The sequence below is a fragment of the Hoplias malabaricus genome, chromosome 3, assembly GCF_029633855.1.
Source record: "Hoplias malabaricus isolate fHopMal1 chromosome 3, fHopMal1.hap1, whole genome shotgun sequence".
Lineage (NCBI taxonomy): Eukaryota > Metazoa > Chordata > Actinopteri > Characiformes > Erythrinidae > Hoplias > Hoplias malabaricus.
Window position 1 is genome coordinate 62,508,707 of NC_089802.1, and position 20,898 is coordinate 62,529,604.

At 39.7% G+C, this 20,898-nt stretch overlaps 1 protein-coding gene across 2 annotated transcripts in view; it reads left to right on the forward strand.

Moving 5' to 3' along the window:
* The first annotated feature begins 1,970 nt into the window (after nucleotides 1-1,970).
* The window catches only part of znf644b (zinc finger protein 644b), a 47,541-nt gene continuing 28,613 nt past the window's right edge, over nucleotides 1,971-20,898 (forward strand). The window contains exons 1-2 of one of the 2 annotated variants that reach the window (XM_066664892.1): nucleotides 1,971-2,078; nucleotides 18,950-18,996. The gene's annotated coding sequence lies outside the window, so the exon portion shown is untranslated. The remainder of the gene's footprint in view (nucleotides 2,079-18,949; nucleotides 18,997-20,898) is intronic. The other variant, XM_066664891.1, reaches the window with a different exon arrangement.

Sequence of the window (20,898 nt, forward strand, 5' to 3'; positions counted from 1 at the left end):
ATCTGCATAAGAATAAACAATAATTTGCATTTCACTCAGATGGCTGTTGGTTGTATGTAAATTGTACCGTAATGCCTTGGCTATGATCTTACACCCAAGGTTTCAAAAAAGCTCTATCATGGAAACGTTCAATCTGCTGTTTATTTAAGCAGGTCCAGAGCATCTGCTTGGCAAATAAATTATGGAATAACATCAATAATTCACATTCAGTATGTTGTTGTTATAAATGAGGGTCTTATGTAGGCAGAATATGCTCTATTGACTTAGAACCACACATCGCATGATCACTTAAAACCTCATATATCCACATTGTGCTGTCACTATACTTATTTATGTATAGTAAATACATTTATCCAAGTATGCAGCTATTTACATATATTTAATTACATATGGTATTATGAAATGTATTACAATTTAATTGCATTTGTATTCCATACAACTTTAAGCTTATTTTTTGTTTGTTGTATTTATTTCACTGATATATATGTGACAAAATAATCAACACTATGTTACAACATGCTTTTTACAGGCAAAGTAGGACCTACTTTGTTACATCAGAAGCTAGAAAGTGTGCATTAATGTTAATTCACTGAACTGAATCTGGAACTCCATTAGCTGTCATGTTTAGTTGGTACAGAAATAGAAGCTTTTTTGTTATATGAATATACAAGCTCCCTACTCTGTTTGCATTTACAAACCAATGCTACAGTGTCCTCAGTACAGGGTCGCAGTACAAACTGGAGCAGCAGTGAGTCAGCAGGCCCATCAGTATTGTTAGGTTATGAGCAAACCAGAAAATGATGAAAGGGCTACCTTTGCCTTAAGGAGTCAGACATATTATAAAAAGCAATAACCTTGCACAGCTGAACTCAGAAAGAGAGGACAATGTCACAATACAACAATTAATTGATTGTTTATCAAGCCGGTGCACAATCTGTATATCTGGGGCATATTTAGGATACATCTGCTGTAATTGTATCTACATATGTATCTGGTAACCTATAAAACTATTAAACCTTTGTGTAAATAACGTAGTTTGAGAGAAAATATCATTAGAAGTGGTACCACGTCTACTGATTACCGTTTTAGCGGTTAACTTGAAATTCTTACATTGTTATAAACATATCTTAGATGCATAATTATTTATATACACTGAACAATCACTGGATTAGTTGCACCTACCTTGTATATATATTCATTGTTCATTTGATCAACTCCACTGACCATACAAGAGCACTTTGTAGTTATACAATTACAGACTTCCAGACATTTCTCTGTATAATTTCTATCCCCATTTTACCCTGTTCATTAATGGTCCAGATCACCACATAGCAGATATGATCAACCACCAAATCATGTAACAGCATATTAACACCATGCGCTCTGGGAGATACATTCTGCCCCTGGTTAATGGCTAATTAGGGCAGCTATTTCCAAATATTGATTAACTGAGGAGATGGTCCAGTTCTAAATAATGAAGACTACTTCTGTACATGAAGAAAAATGAAAATGAAGTATTGCAGCTATAACTTATGAAACACTTTATGGAAGTGACATGGCCAAGTATTTAGCCACTTCTGTCTGAACCATTTTGTAAAACTTTGAACAGAACTGAGGCACCAAATTACTAAATATGAACATACCCACATGGTCACTATGCCCATGTACAACCTTCTGCCCACTGGCAAGACATTTTTTCCAGTCTTGGCCACAGCAACTTCTCCCTGGAATGTTATAACCTCTTGTTTTTGGAACAATCCACAGTCCGAATGGGGGTCCAGCTCTCAAGACTTAAATCTAACTCTAATAATAAACAAAATTCTACACTAAACAGCCAGATAAGACAACGCTGTTTATTCTCTGTGTCAGATTGTAAAGCTGAAAAGGATCGAAGTCGTTGCGAGGCGGCGTGGTGCTCGTGAAACCCTCGGAGTAGACACCCCTCTCAGAGTTATAGTCCAACCTGCAGAATTTTAGGCAAAATGGCGACAGTGTTATGGATGAGAGACCAAATGGAGCAGTAATGGAAGTGTCATGAGCAAAGTTGTCGCTCTTTTACTCATTCCCGCGTCTTAAAGGTAGGTTTAATCGTCGGTTATAAACGGTCCTGGCTTTATGTGGTTCGCTGAGCTGCCGTGCTTAGTGTTGTCAACACGCTGTTGTCCTTTTTGGCTTGAAGTCCTTGGGGTGAAAGCTAACATCAGGTAATGCAGAGAAGAAGAAGAGAGGATGCAGATCGAGACCGCGCTGCATGTTCATTGAAATGACCAGAGTTATTATTTATCACGACCTATTGTAAAACATAAAAAAGTCACGTAACCGTTTCACCGTTTTCAGCTAGGGAATGATCTTGCTAGTCGAACGCTGTGCTTAGCTGCACTAGGGAGTTATTGTGGTGCCATTGGTGTGTAAAGCACAGGGAAAAGACTTTTTAAACCATGGTACAGTGTCATTCAGAACAACCCACGTTCACATTTGACATTAATTTAAGCATACACTTATAAGACATTTAGCTACGGCACTTAGAATCCAGATTTTATTTTTTAAATCAGCCCCAGCCCATTGTAACCACATTTTAGCTTGGCACATAATCAATATAAACATTAAAATAGCTAAAGCATTTTGCATGCATTAAATATTCTTGAAACCTCATTTATCAAAAGTCAATTTTAGCCCATGAAGTTTTTCAGCATTCACTCAGCTCAGTTAGTTGAAGAGTTTACACCAAATGAATTCACATCATCCAAGCTGAGATGAAGAAAAGTTGATTTTGTACTTCTAACGCCGTTATATAGGGTATATAATGAAAGTAAATAATAATAAAAAAAGAGATATGATCTGAGAGAGGGATCCTTCTCATTGCTTCAGTGACACTGATGTGGTGGTGGTGTATGTTTGAATTGTGCTGGTACAAGTGGATCAGGCACAGCAGTGCTGCTGGAATTTATAAACCACTCGGGCCAATGCCGAAATGAAAATTGAATCCCAACCAAAATATCCAGCCTGTCCTGTGGGCAGTGTCCAGTGATGAAAACCAAGTAGCAGTGGTCCTCAAACTTTTTCTGCTGTTCCCCTTTTATAAATAAGAATATTTTTGAAACACCACCACTCCCCCTCCACCCAGTCTGACACATTTTTTGGGAATTTATTATTAACATTGTAATTCACATAGGATTATAATGTCTGATGGAGTGGACAGTGAGTGGACCCAGTAGTTAAAAACTCCAGCAACTCTGCTGTGTCTGATCCAATCATACCAGCACAACACACACTGACACGCCACCACCACATCAGTGACACTGCAGCACTGAGTTTGATCTGTCAGCCAAATCACATCTGCTCTGTGGTTGTCTTGTGGGGGTCTTGACCATAAAAGAGCAGGGTGAATGGTGGCAAACAAAGTCTGCAAAGCAACAGATGGACTATAGTCTGGTCAGTGGAGCTGAGAGAATGGACAGTGAGTGTAGAAACAAGGAGGTGGTTATAATGTTATGGTCAGTATATGCTAGCCTATGCTGAAAAACTCTTTTCTGTTTCTTTTAAACCTGTTACTCAATCAGTGCTGGAACCTCATCATGAAGTAGATACAGTTTCTGAGATTTAGATAAATGCGTGTTTTCTTCTATCCTTTGCTGAGGAATGCTAAAAAAATATAAAGTTTTTCAGAGTTATAGGGGCTAAATGGCACCCCAGTCGCGTAATCACCCAGGGAAAAAGTTAGGCTTCACTCCTACTCTGCAAGTCAAAGCACTTCCAAGCAAGGTTTGTCGTGTTATTTCTCTTCCCTCCTGGAAGTTGACGCTTTATCTGCTCCTTTACAAGGCTCTGTGTCAGGATCTAGCCAAAGCATTGTCAATCAGCAGCTAAGGCAAGCCCCATTTCCCCGTGTCAGCAGCAGAAGCAGGAGCCCCAGCCCTGCTCGCCTATCTCCCCCTGCACTCAGCCTCAGCTCAGCTTTGACACTTCAAGCAGGCGGAGAAAAAGGCACAGACATGTAGCAGCTCTCTAACAATCATCATCTCTCCGTCTTGCTCGCTGAAGGCTCATCTTATCTCTGCTAGAGCATTTGTAACTGCAAACACAAGCTCCTGCAACTTGATCAGCTCTTTTGGCAATTGCACCTTGCTCTTGTTGAGCGTTTGTTACAAGTGACACTGTACTGTAGCTCTCAAAAAAAAAAAAAAAAGGAGGCAAGAATAAAAATATAACCAGCTTTTACTAGTCCCATATGGAGCCTGTCAGGAAAAGGCCATATTTAGAGTCTTTTTTTCTTTTTCTGCTCAATTTAGTCATTGCCTTTTCCACGTAGTACCCGTGTCTCCCCTAATCACATAATCAGTGTTAATTGTGGCAGCTGATATTGATTTATGTTTAGGACCTGTCTACACGGATCCATTCATTTTCCTAAACAAAGAATTTCCTCACTCCATATTTGAAAATATCCCTGTTCAGACAGATAATAAAATGGCTGCATTATCATGCTGGTCCAGAAGGGAGCCATTGTACCTCTTTAAGAGTGACATCAAAACACCACGTAACATGAGAGAAACAGTGTTTTAATCCCAAATTGCTTCATACTTGCGTAGTGCACTACATAGAAAATCATGAAATGGCTGAATCTAGATCTAAATAGTTCATTATATATTTCTAATACAACATAATATATATATATATATTTTATATTCATTCATATGTGGGAATCTGAAATCTAGTGATACTGCTGCATATCAATAAATCAGTAAATTTGTTAGTCCAGGTGGTACCTTTGTTGACCGGGGGGTGGTGGACAACAGGGCAACAACCTTATAACCGCCCCCACGCACGCTCCCATTGGTAATCAGAGCTCAAGAAAGAACGCATTAAACGAGTCACTGTGAGAAATAACGCATTAAACGAGTCACTCGGTCTCTTATTATTGAGTGTTTTCTGCAATAGATTGATAAATCACGGATCACTGGACATAGCAAAAAGCCACGCGCTAAGACATCGGAACCCTGATTCAGAAACTGAACAAACTGCACAAAATGAATTGTGGGTGTGGGGGGAGGGGGGTGGACGACGTTGTCAAGGCAGCCGCCCTTCGTTGTCAAGGCAGCCACCCTAACTGTAAAGCACTGCGGCAAACCCTGATATTTCAGTAATGCGATTCAAAAAGTGAAACTCGGACAGAGTGATCTATTTCAAGTGTTTCTTTTAATGTTGATGATTATGTCTTACAGCCAGTGAAAACCCAAAAGCCATTATCTCTGAAAATTTGAATGTTACATAAGATCAATTTAAAAAATAATTTTTAATACAGAAATATTGGCCTACTGAAAAGTATGTACAGTATATGCACTCAATACTTGGTCAGGGCCCCTGAATGTGGCATGGCATGGAGGCGATCAGCCTGTGGCACTCCTGAGGTGCTATGGAAGCCCAGGTTGCTTTGATATCGGCCTTCAGCTCTTCTGCATTGTTCACTCTGGGGCCTCTCATCTTCCTCTTGACAATACCACATAGATTCTTTATGGGGTTTAGGTCAGGCGAGTGTGCTGGCCAATCAAGCACAGTGATACTGTGGTTATTAAACCAGGTATTGGTACTTTTGGCAGTGTGGACAGGTGCCAAGTCCTGCTGGAGTGTGAAATTTGTATTTTCATAAAGCCTGTCAGCAGAGGGAACCATGAAATGTCCTAAAATTTCCTGGTAGACGGCTGCACACACTTTGGACTTGATATAACACAGTGGACCAATACCAGCAGGTGACATGGCTCCTCAAACCATCATTGATTATGGAAACTTCACACTAGAGTCAAGTAGCTTGGAGAGTGTGCCTCTCCACTCTTCCTCCAGACTCTGGGACCTTGATTTCCAAATGAAATGCAAAATTTACTTTCATCTGAAAGCAAGACTTTGGACCACTGAGCAACAGTCCAGTCCTTTTTTCCCTTGGCCCAAGTAAGACGCTTGTGGCGAAGTCTCTGTGTCATGAGTAGCCTGACACAAAGGAATGCAACAGTTGTAGCCCATGTCCTGGATATGTCTGTGTGTGGTGGCTCTTGAAGCACTGACACCGGCAGCATTCTGCTCTTTGTGAATGTCACCCAAATTTTTGAATGACCTTTTTCTTGACAATCCTTTCAGGGCTGCGGTTATCCCTGTTGCTTGTGCACCTTTTTCTACCACATTTTTCCTTCCACTCAACTTTCCTTTAATATGCTTGGATACAGCAGGAGGGTTTCAATGACTGCCTCCTGGACATCTGTCAAGTCAGCAGTCTTCCCCATAATTGTGGGGCCTACTGAAACAGACTAAGGACAAGTGCGGGCATGAAAATGCCCTTAGTCTCATTTTAGTCCTTTTTTTAGTTGATAAAAACTATATGTATTTTTGTCTAGTTTTAGTTTTAATACTCTGATAATAACTTGGGATATTTCAGAGGAGCATCTACCCCATGTTGCAGGGTTGTGAGGAGAGAACTAGAGTTGGGTCACTCTCCTAAAAAGGAAACCCTCTTTGTTCCTTATAATAATGTCACATTGACGCTGATACTGGGGTAGGTTCTTATTTATTAGTTCATAACACAGCGTCATAATTCTCATGTTCAAAAAAGTATTTTTATTAGTATTTGTCCAGTTTATATGTGCCATAGATTTCATTAACAAAATTAACACCGCACATCAGTCTGACAGGTAAAGGCTAGCACATGCTATGGCCAAGAATGGTACTAGCCAATAGATCAAACATGCAAGACAAATGTCTTTGGACAATTTCTGTCATTTATTGTTCATTCATTGGAGGAGAACATTAATTTCCCAGTTCTGTCACATTAGCCAAGAGATGTCCCCAGAGGAAAATTTTACGCTTGTTGGTTTCTCTGTAATAGCCCAGGAGACATAATGGTGATTCTCCAGGAGACATAAGAGTGAGATAAAAGAGAGGTCTTTATCTCAGGAGACACGTGAGCAGCAGGAGACTGCTTTGTCATCAAGAATGATCAATCTCCATATATTTAATTGGTCTCACTGTATGTTGGTGAATGGACTGAGTATTCCTTTCCTTTGGCTTGTGGCTAGCCAACGTGAACTTATGTTAGCTAAAGTGGTAGGCCTACACAAACGTGACTTCAGCAGCTTTGTCACACAGACCCTGTAAGGGGTAAGAAACCCAGATGGTGTGACCCTGCAAGGTGCCCTTCAGCCCTGATACAAAGTAATAAGCAGAAGGAGCGATCACTTTCTTCTTCTGGTTCATTTCTTCCAACGTCAGTCATTGTAGGCAAAAAACACTAATTAGATCAACATTTTCTCTGGCTGAGATTCTTGGCTGTGGCTGATTTTTCATTTTCATTTTATTTTCTTTTTTTGGCTCATTCCAAGCATCAGCTTGCCAGCTATAAGTGTGACTCCACAGCACGTGCTAAAATGTTCTTTAGATCCTGTTGAAAAATAAAAAAATGTTCGCTGCCAAATTCTCAGCATGTAATAACTAAGGTGTTTACACCTCTTTTTTCTAGTTTTTGCATCTTTTTCTCTCTCTTTTCCTCATTAGCAATAACATGGTAAGGTGCAGAAAGCATGTAGCCTGCTTGTGTTTTTTTTCACATTTTCACCTACGCAGGTTGCAAATTCTGATAAGGGAGTGGGAGGTAGGTCTAATGCTGTATAATGGGCTCTTCATGTTTCAGAATATCTAGCACCATTGGGTTAAGGGTAAACCTCAGGCATGTTCAAAGTATGTAACAAAGAACTTCAAATACTTGCAAGTTTCATGGGCTTACTTTTATAAGTGTATTGCAATAAGACAAAATAATGAACAGATGTATCGAGGTGTACCATTTTTCAAGGTGTATGAAAGTGTGTGGCTAAAAAGTAGTTTTTGTAGGATGTCAGTGCTCTAGAATTGCAAAACAATTCTACCTGTCGTCTTTTTTCTTGGGCAGTGACGCTATAGGGTTTAGTTCAGGGATATTGACACTTCCCATTACATGGTGCCTACTTGACTTGGCTCTACTCTGGTCTTTTAAAGAGTTTCAAATGCTACTTGTATTGGTGAACTATGACATGGTGAAACATCATCTAAAATGATTTGATCCAACAAAGTCCCTGTTGAATCTGAACGTTTTGAGGTTTTGTCCCTACCTTTTTGTTCCTGTTCCCAACAATGCATTTTTAAATGTAGGAGAGAGGCTCATAACAGCTGTTTCTTCTTTTTCAATTTTATACACTTTCAGAAATACTGTCACCATGGTGATACCTTTTGCTGTCACTGTGGTGGTACCCTCAAGGGCACACATTCAGTACCTTTAATTAGGGAACATAACTGTACCTTATTCTATGTTAATTGTATATTTAAAGGTACATTTACACTGTTTGTACATTTAGCGATAATAATGTACCTCTACCATACCTTTTTTCTGGAAGTGTGTGAGGCATCTTTGCACATATTCAGGGATAATTGGAAGAAAAATGAATCATGGAATAAAGTAGCTAGGTATCATTTTAATATAAGACTACACTTATAAAGGCTTATATTAATTTACTATTTATTACATGGTTATTAATTAGGTTGTAAACACCTAAAAAGTCATTAATAATCCTTTGTAACACAGAGATAGGAAGTGAGACAGTGTCCTCCATTTTGTCCAATACTGAAGGTGTCAGGGAACTTAATTACAGTGGGCACACTAAGCGAATGATATGAGTTTTAATCATAGCAGGGATGCTAGCGGAGTAAGTTTATATCACATTGGGAACACAAGTGGGAGGAGCTTACTGAGTTCTTATAGACATGTCTGTCCACTCAGTGTTCGTTATTCCCAGTCCCAGGTTATTTCCAGTCACACAAGGTTTCTGTTTTCTTAAATATTTTAAATAACTGATGAAATCCAAAAAGACTCATTAAAAAATGTAAGGTAGTATTTTTACTTCAAAATTACAGCTTCAAAATCATTGTGATGCTTCAGTGACCTATAATAGGGAGAACGGAACCTGTGTCTTTGCTACTCTGGGCTCAGCACGGCAGAAACTGCATTATGTAACTTTTGGAAGAGGGTAGGAAACAACTTTGCCCCCTGTCCCCCTTCATTTCAGTACAGTGCTGTAGAAGTGAATTACACTCTGGCACTGTAGAGGGAGGCCAGGAGCAAAAGTACTATATCCTATCTAGTGTTCTTTAATACTTTGTAGTATAGGCTTGTTCTTGCTCCTACCTTGCATAGGTATCTACATCAAGGGGAACTTTCCCCACAAATGCCACAAAATCGTCAACCCCTTCAGATCCCGGCATAGCCAGTGAGCTGATTGGTTCTTTTTGTTGAAGATGCCTTACTGAGCATTAGGAAAACTCCCACTCTTATTTCAACCAATGATACATCTCCTCATTTATAGCATCTGTGATATTAGCAAACTTTTTGTAGCTATTTTGTTTTTGACGTTAACAAACAGACGTTTCATCCTAAAAAAGAAAGAGGAGGCATATTTTTTGGGATATTCTTATATTATAGTTGCATCTCTCACTGCAGGTTAATAGATAAATGTGGAACAGAAATTTGTCTTATATACATTTGCAAATATGTTACAGATGATGTAGACTCTCGTAATGAGCCGCGGCATTGAAATGGGGGAGATTTGAGTGGGATTTTGCTTTTCTGTCATATAGAACTAGTTTGTAATGTTTTGGCATTTTGTTAATGAACATGGTTCTTTATGGAAGCAAAAGTGGTTTGTCCATGGCATTTTTTTTTTGTGAACAGTTTGATTGTAAAAACATTTTTACATATTTGTTTGGTTTTGTGGACTTTGGGCATATTCTAGGGCTGTTCCGAATATCATTTTTTGGGCTTCAGAGCTACGGCTGGGATATTCAGATACTCTGAGAGTGGGGTTGCTGACATTAACAAAATCCGCTTCCGACCCCTGCTTTAATATTACTCTCTCAAGGCTGCGCCATGGCTCAAAGTGCGGTTTCGCTCGCTACCTACGCTCGCTAACCTGCTAACTAGCTCGCTACACAATTTAGCCAGTTTGAGTGGAGGTGCTCTAATTTCAGGCAATCTCAAAATTAGAAACCGAATAAATGCCCAGTGAACAAATGTCTGAATACCCGAATATTTGGGGCCAGCCCTATCGTTCAGAAATCAGCACTCAGCTCCCGCTGTAAAATTAAAGCTGCACTTGACTCCACTCATGGAGTCATTCACTAACTTGTGCGTACACCGTGCCACTAAGAGTACAGAGCTTCATGGAGGGGTTGTAATTTGAGGTGTAAAGCTGACTAAATGAACTGTAGCTTTGCGATGCTTCGTTGTAAGTAGGTTGCTGTAGCGTGTTAGGCTGTTTTAGGCTTCGTTCAAGACTATTAAGTTGACAAGGCTGAATACATGTGGAGTGGAGGGTTGCCTTTATTGCCAAACTTATCCAAAAAAAAAAAAAAAATCCAAATCTCAAAATTATAAACCAAATCCCTACCCAACGAGCGAATATCTGAATATTCGGGGCCAGCCCTAGCATTTTCCATTCAGGTTTTTGAAGATTATGTGGCTTGTGTCTTGTAGTCTTTTACACAGTAAAACAAAACCAAAAAAGAAATTTTTCCTCATTATACTACACTGTGTGATCATTTACTCCATTACATAGAGGGAATGTGGGTTTCTGTGCTTCTGGGTGATGTAAAACTCTCTCCAGTGCAAGGAGAGGAGCTGTGTATAAGATACATTTATCAGTTTTTCCCATTCGTTATATCAGCACTGCACTCTAAAATCAGATCATACACAATATGGTGCCCACACCAAGAACATTGTCATTGCAACCCATGAATACCAAAACTAATTTGACTAGACAGTGAACTGAATATCATGAGATAGAAGTGTACTAACTCATTTGAAAAAGGATTTCAAATGTCTCGGCAAGCTCTGCCTAGTCAGCAGGGTGCGATAGACCTAGGTGGTCATTTAAACGGGTGAACGCCTAATGCTTTGTACCAAGCCAGTCATGGCTTCCTGACTTGATTCCTTTAAGTGCATCTTCTACATTCTGTCAGCAACCTTTTACCTTTTAATTCTTCTCAGTGTTGCTCTTGGGGAATTTTTCGTTCTGAAAATTTTCTTCTCAGGCTTTCCTCCATAAGCTCTTATGGCCTGGTTGCCTTGTACCATGCCTGAGCATTTCCTTTAATAATATTACATGTATAAGAAGATTTTTATGGAGGTAAATAGCTGAGAATTTAACCAAATATCTGGGCAAACACTGCCTGAGACTTCCTCTTCCAACAGAACAGGGTGCGGAACAATCACAATAGTCAAACAAACTGTACTTTGTGGGTCTAATATGCTCAAGCATGGTAAGGCTATAGTGTAAATATACCCTCATAGATCTTGAGACTTGGAACTTTGGTGCTGTCCTGGAACAGGCCGGACACAGCCCCAGAAACATACACACAAGGAGCATGTTCCTGTTGTATTTATTATTATTATTTACATAACCTGCTGTAAATTACCCATCTGGCTCCACTGCACGATATCTTTTTGGAGATTAAGTTTAAGCTTGACACACCTGTGGATGACATCATGGTTCATGCTGAGGAACCAAATATTCTGTAAATATTCGAATAGTCGGGGAGTGGGGTGTTGTATATTGTTGTCATTAACAAAATCCTCTTCCAACCCCTGTATGCTCCCCCAGTGCTCGCTAACCTGCTAACTAGCTCACTAATCACTTTTAGCATGTTAGGCTGTTTTATATGAGTTAAGGCTTCACTTGCACAAATACTTTTAAATTGATGAGCCTGAATATGGGTGGAGTGGGGAGAGCACAGTTTTTACTGCTGGAGATCCTGAATGTAGGTTCAATGGAGCATTGCCTATATCAATAGCCACATTTAACCACAAAAACGAACCCAATGAACAAATATCTGAATACCCAAATACTTGTGGCCAGCCTTATTGTTCAGAAAATCTTGGCACCTACTGTAAAATTAAGGCTGCACTGCGGCTTCCAGCATGGCTCCGCTTGCTGAGTCGTTCGCTAACTTGTGCATACACGGTGCCACAAAAGGCACAGAGTGTATGTACATGAATAAACCAGAGCTGTGTGTTCTAATTTGAGGTGTAAAGCCGATAAAAAGAACTGTAGCTTTGCCATGCTTCATTGTAAGTAGATTGCTGTAGGGTGTTAGCCTGTTTAAGGCTTTGTTCAAGACTTTTATGTTGACAAGGTTGAATACATGTGGCATGGTGGGTTGCCTTTATCGATTAGCCACATTTATCCCAAAAAATATCCATGTATCTCAAAATTATAAACCGAATTCCTACCCAACAAACGAATATCTGAATAGCTGACTCTTCGGGACCAGCCTTAGAGTCTGCCTCTTTTTCATGAGGTTCTTTGGTTATTAATGAAATGTCTGTGCCATCTTTGGTTCAAAATACCACAAGGATCAAACACCACCGCCCCCTTGTCTGAACTGTTCTGTTTAGAATGAATGGTTTAAACATCTGCTCCTATAAATTAGCCAATTTTCATCCCAATTCTGAGCACACCGTGAGAAGTGAGCTTCTTGGTTTTAAGCCATTTTTGTTTACATGTTTGCTGTTTGTGCTCAGTACTGTTATTTCTTAGTACTCGTTTTTGTCTGTTTTGTACTTAATTTGTGTCTTAATTTGTTTCTCAGTTTGTGTTTGGCAGGAGCTCCAGATCTCCAAATGAACTTGCAAATGCATTAAAAAGTGTTTATTTCTTCTTAAGCATCTCCTTTAGGTAGTTATCCCTTTAAGTTTGGGTTCTTCTTCACTGGAATGTCTCTTTCATTGGAATAGATTTGTGAAAATAGGATGGGAACTAAATCCACAGGCCGTTGGATCTGCAGTGGAAGGGTTAGTGACACTAGACTTTACTGCTCTCCCATAACAACACAAAATGGATGGCAGATTGCTTAGCAGCGGGGCAGAGAGGGACTTGTGACATGTTTGTTATGATTGCACAAGGCACAGCTGGGATTTGAACCCGAGAGCTGGCATTAGAGAGCATTTCTTGACTGATATGCATTGCTTTTACCAGCCATGCCCTCTGGGCCACCAGTGTAATATTTTTTTATTTTTTTTAATCAGAGGCAATAGGTTTGCATCAAAGACTTGAACTTTCCTTGGCTCATTGTTTTTATCCCTCACTGCTGACAGGTGATCCAGTCCTTCCCTGTTTTTCACTCTCCGTTCCTGCACACTCAGAGCTTGTAAAATTGAGTACAGACAGGCTGTCAGTCGCCATTAGCCTGATTCCTATCCAGGCAGCGGGAGACAAGTTCCTGGATGGTGAGCTCAGTTTGCCCAAATTCTTGAGACAGATTTACTGGCATGAACTGCTTGTAGGCCTCAGGAGACACTCACTCCAGCAGGAGCACTGATAGCGGTAAAATTCCAACAAATTATATGGAGAGTTAGATTAGCATGTAAACACAGCTCAGCATGTCATTGCAAGACTAATATAACAACAATGAACGGACACCTTCATATCGTGGGTTTAGAATTTAAAGGGCCTTATTACATTCTTATTTTTATTATTATTATTTTTTATATCTTTAAACAAATATATTCGAAATTTTCTTAATACCTTAAAGTCACATTTGTTATTGTCTTTCGGACCTGATATAATGACTTGTGCAGACTCATTTAAATGTGTTAATGGTTGTGATATCATAATCATGCTGAATTGGAAAAAAACGATAGGTTTATTTCCATACAATATTAGTGATGCACGATGACATGGGAATTATATCTATATTAAAAAGTCTGGGTGTCAGAAAATGAAATAAAGTATGCGCTTTTAGTTTTTTCCATAGATTTTCAATCGGATTCAGGTCAGGTGATTGGCTGGGCTGTTCTAGCAGCTTTATTTTCTTTCTCTGAAATCAATCGAGAGTTTCCTGGGCTGTGTGTTAGGGGTCATTGTCTTGCTGAAATTTCTACCCTCGTTTTATCTTCCTCATCCTGGTAGATGGCAGCAGATTTTATCAGGAATGTATCGGTACATTAGTCCGCTCCTTCCTACTTCGATTATATGAAGTGTGCCAGTGCCGTATGCTGCAAAACAGCCCCACACCATGATGTGCCCACCTCCAAACTTCACAGTTGGTATGGTATATTCGGGGTGCATACAGGCCAGGTTGAGTGCATCACTTGTATCTGCTGATTCCAGGTCTTTCTCTAGCTCTCCACAAGTGGTCCTTGGCTCTTGGACTACTCTTCTAATCATTCTTTTCACTCCTCTGTCTGAAATCTTGCAGGGGTCAGGGCCGGTTTGTGGTGAAATTATGGCCTCAACCATAGTTTAGTTTAGAAATTCTTTTGTAACCAATGCCAGCAGTATGTTTTGCAAAAATAAGGTTGCGAAAGTCTCACTGGTTCAACCCCTCATGAGATGTTTCTTGTATGGCACCTTTTTATAGGCCATCAGTTGAACCAGCTGCTATTAATTTGTATTAAGTGGCAGGATTGCTTTCTAATTACTGGTACGTTTCAGCTGATGTCATGAATTTCCATGGCTTTTTGCGCCTAATTTTCTTCGTGGTCAATACTTTTTCCCTGTCATTTCTTATTATTACACGTAATTTATGGACATCTATGGTTTGATTTCTTTGCATGAGTGGACTGGATGTGGTGTTACTAACATCTGTTGGGAAGTTCATGTCAATGGCATGTTAGAAATATATTTACTTAGAAAATTGATGATGTTTTCAGTACTTATCTGTGAATGTGAAACCAACTCATTTTCTAGTAGCACAGTTAAGCTGAAGTATCCACAACAGAGGCTCTGCTCTCCCTATTACCTTTTGTCTTTAAAGCATCACAGTGATTTTGGAGCTGTAATTTTAAGGTAAGAATACTACCTAGTATTCCTTTAAAGTGTTTTCTGTATGCGTGTAGTACAGTGGTTTAGAGAGTACATCGAATTCAAACAGAAAATGAAATAAAAACAAATGGAACTTTAAGTTAGGCTTATTCTTGTGCTGTGATTTCATCACCACACAAAGAACTCTTTCAACCCTCTGTTCTTGAAGCAATAACCTCTTGCCTCTTATCTGATGAAAACAGCGTGTTACTGCATGTGATGTAGACGAGACTTGCTTAAAAGAGTGATTTGGCCAAAAAATAAAATAATAATAATAATTCACTTATCCCAGATATGGCCAATTAACAAAGACATGTTTGGTTTCCCCTTGTTTAGATTAACACTGGAATCAGTTATTATTCATATATATTTATAAATAATACAGCCTGTTCAAACCACATCCAGGTCTTTATAAATGTCACAGGCTTGTTAATGTGTTTTAGAGCACAGAATTTTTTATTGTGAACCATGAGTTAAATCCATGCTGTGTAACCGAATGCTGCAGGTAATCATTTTTTGATGAGGTCTTCTATTCCAACTACCCTTCAAGTACACATCACAAAGATCACTTTCATGATTGATCTTGTTTTTATTTAACAGTGTGTTTCCTTGGTTTCAAGATCCTTCAGAATCTTCACACTGTGTCCATAACTACACTGACATGGCTGTGTGATCTTACTGCACACGTAGACGTGGGCTGAGTGTTTTTACAGTGTACATAAAAAAAATAGTATTTATTAGTTTTTAGTTTGTTGTTAGCATTAGCTTCAAGGCTCAAGCACTCAATTGAATAATCAAAATTTGGACAGAAACCCCATCATGGATGATGGACTTAAGCCCTATTCGGACGAGATTAATTGCAGTGGTGGACATGGGGTGAACTTATTATTACAGAGCATCTCAATAATTTTGCAGTCTTCCATTTCAAGACAGATTCCTGAACCTTTTACCTATTGTAAAATGAGCAGAATATATAACCACAGGTTATATTGATCCCATGTGTATAGACATGTGGGTGAATATTCCGCCACATCTCAGGGTAAAGAAGCTTATCACTCAAGAATGGAGGAGCTGGAAAATGCATACTGATTTGGAGAAATATACGGCTAAAATACGAGGATAAGCTCAGCTGCTGACCACGCTCAAATCCACAAAACGACCTAAAGGATCAATCAGTGGAGAGAAATTTCTGGTTGCTGTAGGTAGGTATTGTGCAAAATTTAGCAGCCTACAGACGTGTTATGAACATGTGTCTTATTAATTAAGCTATCATTAAAGGCGACACATTTAAACAAACACTTTTTTTTTTGTTTACTCACGGTTTGCTAGCTCTTCACTTTGTTTGCGTGCTTGAGACCGGTCTAATGTGTTTACAAAGTTCCAGTGACTGCAGGCAAGAAACTTGCACGCACACACACAAATACACACATACAAAATCATTCATAAGTTAGCCAGTCCCTTGCAGACAGATTTCATGGCGTGGCTGAATAAATGAATAGCTGTAGGCCAATTTTCCATAGATTGATTATGCTTCATTCTGTAAGGTCAAATATTTGCACTGAAGTGCATTGCTGGAATGGGCAGTGATAAAACACTGGTCCCATCTCTTTCTGTTTTCCGCCAGCTTCCCATCTCACAGTGCTATAAATGAAGACGCTGGGGAATGACTTAATGGGAGTACACTGCCCTGAATTAGCAACCCTGCAGAACTGCAGCCGGGCTGGAGATATTTCAGTGAGCTGTTGATCTCGCCAGAACACTGAGACCTCCATAAGTCTGTCAGAGCCACTGGAGCTAATACTCTTAGCCATTCCTTCATAGTGATTTACCTTTAAAACTTCTGTACAAGCTCTTATGCCAACACACACTCCAAAAATGATTGGTTGTCTTGTGTGGGTTACGTGAAGGAGATGCACTGTAGGTTATGTGGCCTTTTCCTTGGAGAGTAGGCCTGGATGTTTTACTTTATTTTATTTATTTAGTATTTCTTTTGCGGAACTGATGTAGTATTCTTTCCAGTGTTGACTAAAACTTTAAGCCTCAAATAAACATGGTTAGAGTCCATGTTAAACAAATTCTGAAGGCAATACGACATTCAATAAAGCCTTATATCCATCATATATAAGACAAATACAAAGTGTTGCTATATAAATATTAATGATAGTTTAGGCAAATATTTCTAGGGAAGTAGCAATACAATTCATGGTGTATTGTGAATAGTGTTAGCTTGTGGCTAATGAGTTAGCTTGGGGCTAAAATTTGTTTGTGAGTTCCATCAAATCACAACAAAGAAATTTTGTTTAAAATGTTGTACAAGGCGGCACGGTGGCGCAGCAGGTAGTGTCGCAGTCACACAGCTCCAGGGACCTGGAGGTTGTGGGTTCAATTCCCACTCCAGGTGACTGTCTGTGAGGATTTTGGTGTGTTCTTCCCGTGTCCGCATAAGTTTCCTCCGGGTGCTCCGGTTTCCTCCCACAGTCCAAAAGCACACGTTGGTAGGTGAATTAGCGACTCAAACGTGTCTGTAGGTGCGAGTGTCTGAGTGAATGTGGGGTGTGTGTGAGTGTGTGTTGCCCTGTGAAGGCACTGCGCCCCCTCCAGGGTGTATTCCCGCCTTGCGCCCAATGATTCCAGGTAGGCTCTGGACCCACCGAGACCCTGAACTGGATAAGCGGTTACAGATAATGAATGAATGAATGTTGTACTTTATTAATCCTATATGTTAGGAATGGCAATATTGAAATGAATAATAAGCGCTGTGTCAGTCTAATTAACTACATGACTGACATAATGAAGGGCAGCATGGCGAAGCAACATGGCTTTGACTGCGTGTGACTGGTTGTGAAGAGTTTGATGTCTTCTGTCTCCAGATTGCAGACAAATTTGGGCCTTGTTTAAGTGCCACTTAAGGCTCAGTTGTGCACGTATGGCTCAGCTACGGCACTGGCATGTGATGTGTGGTTTGGACATCGGCCAGCTGTCGTGAGCCGGACTTCAGTTTGTGTTGTGTGGGCCAGATTTGTTCAGTAGCACACCTGACACTGTCCCACTGTCACTGAATGACCTACTGTCATTCAATGGGCAATTGTTATAGGACTGTGGGCCAAGTTTGGAGCAAATATTCACTGATATTGAGGCCTTTGCTGCATTTAGTTCCTTTGGGAAACTGCCGAAAAATATCTGTGTGCGTGTGTGTGTGTATGTGTGTGTGTGTGTGTTACTAAGTGGTGCTCTGTTCACAGTGTGTTCCTGCATCGCACCCAATGAATCCATTAACCATGAACATGATGAAGCTGTTATAGAAAACGAATTAATTAATTAAAACCATGAAAAATATTTAATAAATTACTCATTTGTTTTTATTGACTTACTTGTAGTATCATAAGTTGAATAAAACAGTATGGCAGTCCTGGCAGTACTGATTCTCTCATATTCATTTATGAATCCCACTTTTTTTTTAGCATTTTGAAAGAAAAACTGAATTTGATACATAACTTATTTTATATTATAAAGCTGTTGCTCCCAAAGTTAAATGAAGTGTATTTATTTGTATTTCACAGGCGAAATAAAGATACGTAAACAAGAGAATACATTCACCAAATGTAGGCAGAATATCGAATATTTTCCCAGTGCTATTACATTATTCAACTTTTAGCACTTGACACCTCATTTCGTTAGTTGAAGTTGTTTTATTCCATTGGCAAATGATAATGGGGAAATTGAAACAAGCTAAAAAGCTGCCAATGAAATGATTATTAAACCCGCAGTATTCTTATAACAATTTCAAAATTGAAAATATTAGTTATTTGACCATGTCAGTGTCACTGCAGTGCTGAGAGTGATCCACCACCCAAATCATACCTGCTCTGTGATGATCCTGTGGGTGTCCTGACCATTGAAGAGTAGGGTGAAATGGGGATTAGGAAGTATGCAGAGAAACAGGGGGAGTACAGTCTGTAATTGTAGAGTATTCATTTATGTAGAGATGATGTTTAGTATACTTTTGTCAACCCTAGTTACAGCTTGGCTTATGTTGTGTGTTTTCAAAATGTGTTTTGTGTGTGTGTGTGTGTGTGTGTGTGCAGGCCGGCGTTTCCAAGCCTGGATGGTGCCAATGTTTGCGATAAGATCGGTAAGAACCACATTGCGAACCCATTCACTTGTTCTTTTTTAAAGTCGGAGGTCTGTTTGATGGAGTTTGACTCGAGAAGATATTGTTGGGGTTTAATGTTAAGTAGGAAGGAAAGGAGGGATAGATGTTATCTTGCTGTCTGCTGGTTGTATCTGATAGTGTTTTGTAGTATTGTTATAGAGAGGAGCAGCTCACCCCGGGTGTACACCGTGTCAGGCGGGTGTGTGTGTGTGTGATGTCGCAGACATTTGGTGGCGTGTCTCGACACTTTGAGCCGAGACTGAACGTGTGAACTGCTGTGATACTATAGCTGGGTGTGATCAGCAGTCAAATGAAATCAGGCCTGTCAGTTACGTGTGTCAGAAACTTCAGCTCGGCACGTCAACCTCGGAACCTGGCAACCTCGTCATGGCAACCTTCATCTACTTTTTCACACGCATAACAAAATGCCAAAAAAAAAAGAAACAGAGGGGTGAGGAGGGGTGGATTCTTGATTCTTGTTTTTTGGTAGGATCCTGTGTGTGCAAAACTGACAAGATCATTTTGAGTAATTGGACGATGATCCATGACCCGCTTTCTGTTGCATTGGAGAAACTGAGGCGATATCTAGAAATATGTCTTGTTTGCTCTTGGTGCCAAAAAAAAATCATCCAGATCCTCTGAAGCTTACTCCGGGATATCTGCCATGATTTTTTGATAGAAGTGTGTCTGACTCGCAGCGTCTACACTTACCCCGAGCTGAATGTAGGCCTTCTACTGTACGCCTCTCCAGTGCTGCACCGTTTCTGCTCCCTTGCTTTGGTATGTGGTGAGCTTTAACGTTAACTTAACAGTCCCCCCCAAGCCTTTGTGATGCTGACGATTAAATGGGGTAACAAGTTCCCTCACCTGATGAAGCAGGCGTGAATAAGGCTCATTGAGATGTCCCTGTAGCAGTCGCTTATCCACACCTGAACAAGCAAATGAGAGGCTTTCCTTAATTAAGTGCTTCATTAGGGGAATTACGCAAAACATAAAACCTCACACCTCCTCTCCAAAGCTCCAGACGTAGGTACGGAGTCAACTTCGCTCTACACGGCTTCCTGACAGTGGAATCTGTGCATGCAAGGACTGGATTCATCACTAGGGGGCAGAATCTGACCACTAATACTTCACACGCTGTCAGGTTTGGGGGGGGGGGGTCAAAATAAACTGCAGTCTTTTTTACAAGTCGTTTATTAAAGGCAAGTGGGTGATAGGAAAACATCCTAATTTAATGCCTGTAGCATATATTATGAAATGGGAGTTAGCATTTTAAAATGACAGGTGCATTCCTCAAAAAGTCAGTAGTTTTAGGACTTTTAAACTGTTAAAAAGCAAGGTGAGGTGTATTAATGAAGCAGAGCTTTGCAAGTGCTTTGAAATACTTCATTGAACAAAAAACAATTACATATTACATTATTATACAATGTAAGGATAAAACTGGTGATCCCATTTTAGTCACAAGATGTAAGTTCCCCACTGACTCCTTACTTTTGGACACCCTGCACTTTATATATATAAAATCTGTTATATGGAAATGAATGTATAGTTCATTTACAGTAACCACATATATCCCCATTTTGTTTTCTCCTATGAATCCTAGGATATTATTACATTTAAAACAATGGGATTATTGTATTTACCACAATTGTTTACCTCAAGCATCAATTAAACAAAATTCACCTATGAATTTCTGTCAGCTCAAAGTTCAAAGGTAATATTTTGCCACTGACTTCAACCGTCAGACGGTCACGTCCTTTGAGTAAGACTTACAGGATTTGAGTGGCTTGAATGAATTGATCACATCAAAGTATACTAATATTGGTTTCTGCTTTGTTTGTTTGAAGCATTGGTTTTGGGCTTCATTAGCCACGACGAAAT